Raw genomic sequence first — 10,400 nt, forward strand, 5'->3', positions numbered from 1 at the left:
AAGGAGCTACAGTTGAGCCACAGCTGCCCTGAGGCAGACTGACAGAGGCGAGGCTGCCATATTGCGCCATCGGCCCCTCTGGCCAACACCAGTAGGGGGTAGGTGCTCCCAACAACGACCGAGACTGTCCGAGCGAGGGCTCGAACCGGCAACCTTCTGATTACAAGACGAAGCACCGCAACTCTTGAGCCACGATCACATATACTAATGTGCCACAAACAGGACTTTAATATCACCAACCATTCCATTTTATTACGGTGTATCCATATAAATGGCCCACCCTGTATACAATATACTCAAATTTTCAATTGAATCTGCAACTGAAGCAGTTGGTTAGTATGATTTTGACTTTTTGAATTCCAGATGTTCGACTCTTGTCTAATTTAAAATAATGACAAAAGTAAGGAATAAATATTGAGTTTGGCTCAATGACTCCACTGTGCTTGTTCCTTAGTTATGTTATGTCTATATGATGGAAAGCTTTAAGTATCTGTTACTGAATATTTTTTAATTTAACTTTTAAACATGTTAGTTTTATTGTTGTTAAAATGTACAAGTACATAAATGTCATTAACTTAAAAAAATAAAAATAAATTTGCCTTAATTTTTTTTAAGTTCTGCTGACATCCTCGGGTTTACAGTGTGTGTATGGAGGTGTTTTCATTATATTCTTTTGCTTCTTTTTCTAAAAGATAAAATATTTCATCACTTGTCTTTGTCAGCTATTAGAAAATCGTTTTTGGTAATCTAGTAGATATTTATTTAACTATTAAAACAATATTTTTTTTACAATTCTTAAGTCAAAGTCATGTCTATTCAGAGTTCAGACAGGCATTACAAATGGTATGATTTAATGGGATTTATTTGCTTAGTCAAAAGTTTCTGTTTCTGTCTTTCTAAAAAAGTCATCACATACCACTGTGTTGATGTCAAAGGAGAATAGCTGGACTGCTTTGATGTGACAGCAAGGCAACATTAACTAAAATAATCACTTTTTAGAACCAAAGAATGCAGAAGAGCATTTCTGAACATGCAAGACTTTGAAGCAGGTGGGCTACAGCAGCAGAAGAACATGCCAGGTGCCACTCCTATCAGCTAAGAACAAAAAAAAGTCTCCAAAACTGCAAAATAAGATTGGAAAAAGATTGTCTCATTGTCTCATCTGATGAGTCTCATTTTCTGGTGTGACATTTCACTGGTAGTGGTGTTTTTGCATGAAAGTACAGATGCACCCTTTCTTGTTTCAGTGGTTCAGGCTGGTAGTGGTGTAATGGTCCTGGGGATATTTTCTTGGTACACTGGGTATCAGCCGAGCATCATTTAAACACCAAAGTCTGCTTGAGAGTTTTTGTTAAACCGTGTCCCTTTATAGCCACTGTATACTCATCTTCTTATGGCTGCTTCCAGCAGGATCCCTCACCATGTCACGAAGCTCAAAACATCTCAAACTGTTACTGGTACTCAAATGACCTTCACAGTTCCAGATCTGAATCCAAGAGGCACCTTTGAGATGTTTTGGAATAGGAGACTTGCATCATGATGACCTGTTGCTTCACAGTAAGACGGTCCTGGGCCTTTCTTTGTGGAGACTGAAAGTTCTCCTTGTGCAATCGTGGGTTCTCTGCGGGTACTCTGGCCTCCTCCCACAGTCCAATAACAGATGAGGCTTCATCATTAGGTTATTCTTAATTGGCTGTAGATGTGAATGTGATGTGGATGTCTGTCTGTCTTTCTTTGCCAACCCTGTGAGAGACAGCTGACCTCTCTAGGGTGTATCCTGCCTCCGGTAAAGTCTGGAGCTCGAATCATGTAGGAAGAATTAAGGCAGTTCTGAAGGCAAGAGGTGGTCTACGCATAGCTACCAACACATTTCTACGAAAGCTGTCAATGTATAACAAGTATGATTTAAATGGTTATTTCAACTAAAATGAGGACTTATAGAAAACCTGATCTTTTAACTTAAAGAAATAGTGAAAAAAAACCCCACTTGTGTTTAAAATACAAAGCTTAAAATGTCAAATGAAAACATTTTATATATGAGAAAAACTTCCATTGGCATTTAGCACTTGTCTTACCTGTGTGAGGGAGCGTATTCAGTGTAGGAGGACTGGCAGTAAGCACTATACACTCCAGTGGGATTTAGTATCAGAAAGGGACACGGTTTAACAAAAACTCTCAAGCAGACTTTGGTGTTTAAATGATGCTCGGCTGATACCCAGTGTACCAAGAAAATATCCCCAGGACCATTACACCACTACCAGCCTGAACCACTGAAACAAGAAAGGGTGCATCTGTACTTTCATGCAAAAACACCACTACCAGTGAAATGTCACACCAGAAAATGAGACTCATCAGATGAGACAATGAGACAATCTTTTTCCAATCTTATTTTGCAGTTTTGGAGACTTTTTTTTGTTCTTAGCTGATAGGAGTGGCACCTGGCATGTTCTTCTGCTGCTGTAGCCCACCTGCTTCAAAGTCTTGCATGTTCAGAAATGCTCTTCTGCATTCTTTGGTTCTAAAAAGTGATTATTTTAGTTAATGTTGCCTTGCTGTCACATCAAAGCAGTCCAGCTATTCTCCTTTGACATCAACACAGTGGTATGTGATAACTTTTTTAGAAAGACAGAAACAGAAACTTTTGACTAAGCAAATAAATCCCATTAAATCATACCATTTGTAATGCCTGTCTGAACTCTGAATAGACATGACTTTGACTTAAGAATTGTAAAAAAAATATTGTTTTAATAGTTAAATAAATATCTACTAGATTACCAAAAACGATTTTCTAATAGCTGACAAAGACAAGTGATGAAATATTTTATCTTTTAGAAAAAGAAGCAAAAGAATATAATGAAAACACCTCCATACACACACTGTAAACCCGAGGATGTCAGCAGAACTTAAAAAAAATTAAGGCAAATTTCTTTTTATTTTTTTTAAGTTAATGACATTTATGTACTTGTACATTTTAACAACAATAAAACTAACATGTTTAAATGTTAAATTAAAAAATATTCAGTAACAGATACTTAAAGCTTTCCATCATATAGACATAACATAACTAAGGAACAAGCACAGTGGAGTCATTGAACCAAACTCAATATTTATTCCTTACTTTTGTCATTATTTTAAATTAGACAAGAGTCGAACATCTGGAATTCAAAAAGTCAAAATCATACTAACCAACTGCTTCAGTTGCAGATTCAATTGAAAATTTGAGTATATTGTATACAGGGTGGGCCATTTATATGGATACACCGTAATAAAATAGAAAACCTGATCTTTTAACTTAAAGAAATAGTGAAAAAAACCCCACTTGTGTTTAAAATACAAAGCTTATGTCAAATGAAAACATTTTATATATGAGAAAAACTTCCATTGGCATTTAGCACTTGTCTTACCTGTGTGAGGGAGCGTATTCAGTGTAGGAGGACTGGCAGTAAGCACTATACACTCCAGTGGGATTTAGTATCAGAGGTCGTGCTGCAGCCCCTCTCCATAAGAGCAGAACTTTTCACATGAGTTACTCTGATTGGCTCAGACACATCCACTAAGAGCAGAAACTTTCACAGATTAACTCTATTGGCCTCAGGACAAACACCAAGCTTTCTTGCAGAACCTGACGAGTAAAACACTATTCCGATATCACGCGAATATATGCAGGCACACTGGTTTCCCTGCAAATTTACTCGCGGCAACACCTTAGTGTAGTGCTGTGGAATTATGTAAATGAAATAAATATTATTTTCCAGTAAAGTTAAAAGATACTAATTTATTTTACTTGATAATTTCCAGCACTCTGGTGTACTATGTAATTGGTGTTGGAGCAAGCCTATTATGGAGAAACATGTACCAAAAGGATTACACCACATGAGTAGCTTACAATAGTCAAGACAAAGTTAGAACTGTTCTTTTCGCTACACCTACTGCACACAAACTAACTAAGGCCTCCAGCCACTGAGTTCAGTGAGACAGAGATATATGCCACTGGACGTGGTCATTTCCCATCCTCCAGGGACAAAACGAATGTCATGTATCCCCCCCCCTTTTCATCTACTGTCTGGGTGAATGGTTAATATGAAAATACTTTGGGCTATGACATCTTCCCCTTCTCACCCTCCGACCCGAGTCAAGCAGTTTCAGTTCCTGCCTTTTCAGATCAATCATTAAACCAATGTGCTGTGGCCCCACACTGAAAACACCTTTCATTATTTCTCCCTCTACGTTCTCTGCCTCAGAATCTCAGAAAAAGGCATTCAAGCTTGACACTGAGACTGCAAAGACACGAGTATGGGGTATAGAGGCTTGATACCAAAACCTAAAGACTAGATAACAAAACTAAGAAGACCTGAGAAAACAAATATTAAACAGAGGGATCTCAATCATAATAACCAGAACTTGGAACAGAATCTTAACTTCACAATATTAAATAAACAGAATCAAAAGTCCAAACACATAAAAACTGTGTCACAGACCCAGGACCATGACATCTTAGTATTTTCATAAAATGATCTTGCAGAACTAACCAGTTTTTGATTTAAGGGGCATCTATCCATCCTGCAGTCTGAGATGTTGTAAGCTGCTGTGCAGTGACCTACGCTGTGACAGGAGGTTAATCTGGTTTCTATCTTGCTTTTGACACTTAAACACTGAGACACTTGATTAGTAACAATCTTTTGGCGCTGCTTGTCCCTACTTTCTTTTATAAATGTACCAATATAGTACGGACAGTCGTAACACCAGTATTAATACAGAAAGAAAACTGCTTTTTTATACTTATTGTGTGCATATAAACTTTGTCTCATCAGCTCTAGGGAACTTTATTATCACGGTCTTATAGGCACCTGCTTGATAACAAAGACATAAAACGTCTCATGACCTTGCAGCTTACAGTAATTTGTTTGTCACTACACACACAATCAGGTTACAAGAAGGCTACAATCATATATCATTAGTATACAAAAGGTTAAGTGTGTTGAAATACAAGTTTTCCATTACAATGTTCATGTGTTCATGTGTAATAAATTGATAACAGGGGTAATAGCTTTATTTTGATACTAAACTTAGGTATGTATGGGAAATTCCACAACTGTTAATCATATCTCATCTCAGGCCTACAAGATTAGATGTAGGACCAATTTTACTTATCTTGAAAATCACATGCACCATAGGTTAGGTAAGAGAGTGATGGGAGATAAGAAATTTATAGTCTCATTACAATCATGCTGTAAACATTAGCCCCCCTAAGTCGGACCACATGCATCTCTGGCACAGAGTGCCATGTGGTCTGTGCCTCCAGTGCATGTGGCCCCAAGACCCAGTGTCCTGGTATCTGCAAATGAGCAACAGGTAAATGCACTGGTGAAATCACATTTATCCCATTAATTAAATTATATAAATTAATTATTCTGTTAGGTTTCCAGTGCACAAATATGAAAGGGTATGTTATATGAGTATGTTATATGAATAATGGACAGAATCAGGATTTATTGGCCCCATTCACAATACTTATAATGCCTATCAAAGTTGTGCACACTGCGATAATTTGGACAGATGATAAAAATAGGATTTATTGAACACTGCCCGACCCCAGATAGTTAACACTGACAGTACATAGGTTAGTTTACTGGAACTTCTCCCCCCGTGTTGCCAAAGTGCAGAACCAGTGACTGTATATGCCATACCCAGTGGATGTGTCTGAGCCAATCAGAGTAACTCATGTGAAAAGTTCTGCTCTTATGGAGAGGGGCTGCAGCACGACTCTGTAAACCCCAATAGCCTTTGCAGTCATTCAGATACTAAATCCCACTGGAGTGTATAGTGCTTACTGCCAGTCCTCCTACACTGAATACGCTCCCTCACACAGGTAAGACAAGTGCTAAATGCCAATGGAAGTTTTTCTCATATATAAAATGTTTTCATTTGACATTTTAAGCTTTGTATTTTAAACACAAGTGGGGTTTTTTTTCACTATTTCTTTAAGTTAAAAGATCAGGTTTTCTATAAGTCCTCATTTTAGTTGAAATAACCATTTAAATCATACTTGTTATACATTGACAGCTTTCGTAGAAATGTGTTGGTAGCTATGCGTAGACCACCTCTTGCCTTCAGAACTGCCTTAATTCTTCCTACATGATTCGAGCTCCAGACTTTACCGGAGGCAGGATACACCCTAGAGAGGTCAGCTGTCTCTCACAGGGTTGGCAAAGAAAGACAGACAGACATCCACATCACATTCACATCTACAGCCAATTAAGAATAACCTAATGATGAAGCCTCATCTGTTATTGGACTGTGGGAGGAGGCCAGAGTACCCGCAGAGAACCCACGATTGCACAAGGAGAACTTTCAGTCTCCACAAAGAAAGGCCCAGGACCGTCTTACTGTGAAGCAACAGGTCATCATGATGCAAGTCTCCTATTCCAAAACATCTCAAAGGTGCCATCTTGGATTCAGATCTGGAACTGTGAAGGTCATTTGAGTACCAGTAACAGTTTGAGATGTTTTGAGCTTCGTGACATGGTGAGGGATCCTGCTGGAAGCAGCCATAAGAAGATGAGTATACAGTGGCTATAAAGGGACACGGTTTAACAAAAACTCTCAAGCAGACTTTGGTGTTTAAATGATGCTCGGCTGATACCCAGTGTACCAAGAAAATATCCCCAGGACCATTACACCACTACCAGCCTGAACCACTGAAACAAGAAAGGGTGCATCTGTACTTTCATGCAAAAACACCACTACCAGTGAAATGTCACACCAGAAAATGAGACTCATCAGATGAGACAATGAGACAATCTTTTTCCAATCTTATTTTGCAGTTTTGGAGACTTTTTTTTGTTCTTAGCTGATAGGAGTGGCACCTGGCATGTTCTTCTGCTGCTGTAGCCCACCTGCTTCAAAGTCTTGCATGTTCAGAAATGCTCTTCTGCATTCTTTGGTTCTAAAAAGTGATTATTTTAGTTAATGTTGCCTTGCTGTCACATCAAAGCAGTCCAGCTATTCTCCTTTGACATCAACACAGTGGTATGTGATGACTTTTTTAGAAAGACAGAAACAGAAACTTTTGACTAAGCAAATAAATCCCATTAAATCATACCATTTGTAATGCCTGTCTGAACTCTGAATAGACATGACTTTGACTTAAGAATTGTAAAAAAAATATTGTTTTAATAGTTAAATAAATATCTACTAGATTACCAAAAACGATTTTCTAATAGCTGACAAAGACAAGTGATGAAATATTTTATCTTTTAGAAAAAGAAGCAAAAGAATATAATGAAAACACCTCCATACACACACTGTAAACCCGAGGATGTCAGCAGAACTTAAAAAAAATTAAGGCAAATTTATTTTTATTTTTTTAAGTTAATGACATTTATGTACTTGTACATTTTAACAACAATAAAACTAACATGTTTAAAAGTTAAATTAAAAAATATTCAGTAACAGATACTTAAAGCTTTCCATCATATAGACATAACATAACTAAGGAACAAGCACAGTGGAGTCATTGAGCCAAACTCAATATTTATTCCTTACTTTTGTCATTATTTTAAATTAGACAAGAGTCGAACATCTGGAATTCAAAAAGTCAAAATCATACTAACCAACTGCTTCAGTTGCAGATTCAATTGAAAATTTGAGTATATTGTATACAGGGTGGGCCATTTATATGGATACACCGTAATAAAATGGAATGGTTGGTGATATTAAAGTCCTGTTTGTGAGCACATTAGTATATGTGATCGTGGCTCAAGAGTTCGGGTGCTTCGTCTTGTAATCAGGAAGGTTGCCGGTTCGAGCCCGCTCGGACAGTCTCGGTGTGTGCCTGCAGACTCCCCCTACTGGTGTGGCCAGAGGGGCCGATGGCGCAATATGGCAGCCTCGCCTCTGTCAGTCTGCCCTCAGGGCAGCTGTGGCTACAACTGTAGCTTGCGTCCACCAGTGTATGAATGTGAGAGTGAATGAATAGTGTAAAATGCTTTGAGGGGTCTCGAAAAACGCTATAGAAATGCAATCCATTATATATGTGAGGGGGCAAACTCCTCAAGATGGGTGGTGACCATGGTGGCCATTTAGAAGTCGGCCATCTTGGATACAACTTTTGTTTTTTCAATAGGAAGAGGGCCATGTGACACATCAAACTTATTGGTAATGTCACAAGAAAAACAATGGTGTGCTTGGTTTCAACGTAACTTTATTCTTTCATGAGTTATTTACAAGTTTCTGACCACTTATAAAATGTGTTCAATGTGCTGCCCATTGTGTTGGATTGTCAATGCAACCCTCTTCTCCCACTCTTCACACACTGATAGCAACACCGCAGGAGAAATGCCAGCACAGGCATCCAGTATCCGTAGTTTCAGGTGCTGCACATCTCGTATCTTCACACCATAGACAATTGCCTTCAGATGACCCCAAAGATAAAAGTCTAAGGGGGTCAGATCGGGAGACCTTGGGGGCCATTCAACTGGCCCACGACGACCAATCCACTTTCCAGGAAACTGTTCATCTAGGAATGCTCGGACCTGGCACCCATAATGTGGTGGTGCACCATCTTGCTGGAAAAACTCAGGGAACGTGCCAGCTTCAGTGCATAAAGAGGGAAACACATCATCATGTAGCAATTTCAAATATCCAGTGGCCTTGAGGTTTCCATTGATGAAGAATGGACCCACTATCGTTGTACCCCATATACCACACCAAACCATCACTTTTGTTGTTCCAACAGTCTTGGAGGGATCCATCCAATGTGGGTTAGTGTCAGACCAATAGCGGTGGTTTTGTTTGTTAACTTCACCATTCACATAAAAGTTTGCCTCATCACTGAACAAAATCTTCTGCGTGAACTGAGGGTCCTGTTCCAATTTTTGTTTTGCCCATTCTGCAAATTCTGTGCGCCGATCTGGGTCATCCTCGTTGAGATGCTGCAGTAGCTGGAGTTTGTAAGGGTGCCATTTGTGAGTAGCTAATATCCGCCGAAGGGATGTTCGACTAATGCCACTCTCCAGTGACATGCGGCGAGTGCTACGCTGTGGGCTCTTGCTGAATGAAGCTAGGACAGCCACTGATGTTTCTTCATTAGTGACAGTTTTCTTGCGTCCACATTTTGGCAAATCCAACACTGAACCAGTTTCACGAAACTTAGCAAGCAGTTTGCTGACTGTAGCATGGGAAGATGGCCGACTTCTAAATGGCCACCATGGTCACCACTCATCTTGAGGAGTTTGCCCCCTCACATATACTAATGTGCCAAAAACAGGACTTTAATATCACCAACCATTCACATTTTATTACGGTGTATCCATATAAATGGCCCACCCTGTTATAAATATATATATATATATATATATATACACAGAACATTATATATATATATATATATATAACACCCAGCACGCCCCTGCGGGCGGTTTATCCTTCAAGCTCGGGTCCTCTACCAGAGGCCTGGGAGCTTGAGGGTCCTGCGCAGTATCTTAGCTGTTCCCAGGACTGCGCTCTTCTGGACAGAGATCTCCGATGTTATTCCCGGGATCTGCTGGAGCCACTCGCCTAGCTTGGGAGTCACCGCACCTAGTGCTCCGATTACCACGGGGACCACCGTTACCTTCACCCTCCACATCCTCTCGAGCTCTTCTCTGAGCCCTTGGTATTTCTCCAGCTTCTCGTGTTCCTTCTTCCTGATATTGCTGTCATTCGGAACCGCTACATCGATCACTACGGCCGTCTTCTTCTGTTTGTCTACCACCACTATGTCCGGTTGGTTAGCCACCACCATTTTGTCCGTCTGTATCTGGAAGTCCCACAGGATCTTAGCTCGGTCATTCTCCACCACCCTTGGGGGCATCTCCCATTTTGACCTCGGGACTTCCAGGTTATACTCGGCACAGATGTTCCTGTACACTATGCCGGCCACTTGGTTATGGCGTTCCATGTATGCCTTGCCTGCTAGCATCTTGCACCCTGCTGTTATGTGCTGGATTGTCTCTGGGGCATCTTTACACAGCCTGCACCTGGGGTCTTGCCTGGTGTGATAGACCCCAGCCTCTATGGATCTTGTACTCAGAGCTTGTTCTTGTGCTGCCATGATTAGTGCCTCTGTGCTGTCTTTCAGTCCAGCTTTGTCCAGCCACTGGTAGAATTTCAGCCACCTCCTCTATCTGCCGGTGGTACATGCAGGGGCCTATGCTTCCATGATGGTTCCTCCTCTTTCCTGTATTTCTGCTGCCTGAGGTATTCACTAAACACGCGGTCAGTTGGGGCCATACATACATATGTATATACATACATATATATATACATACATATACATATATATACATATATATGTTGGGGAGCTCTGCTGTCAGATGAACATCCAATCAACACAATCAACTAATCAACTACCTGGCACT

Source organism: Haplochromis burtoni, unplaced genomic scaffold, assembly GCF_018398535.1.
Source record: "Haplochromis burtoni strain Fernald_Lab_line unplaced genomic scaffold, NCSU_Asbu1 Contig_1385, whole genome shotgun sequence".
Taxonomy (NCBI): domain Eukaryota; kingdom Metazoa; phylum Chordata; class Actinopteri; order Cichliformes; family Cichlidae; genus Haplochromis; species Haplochromis burtoni.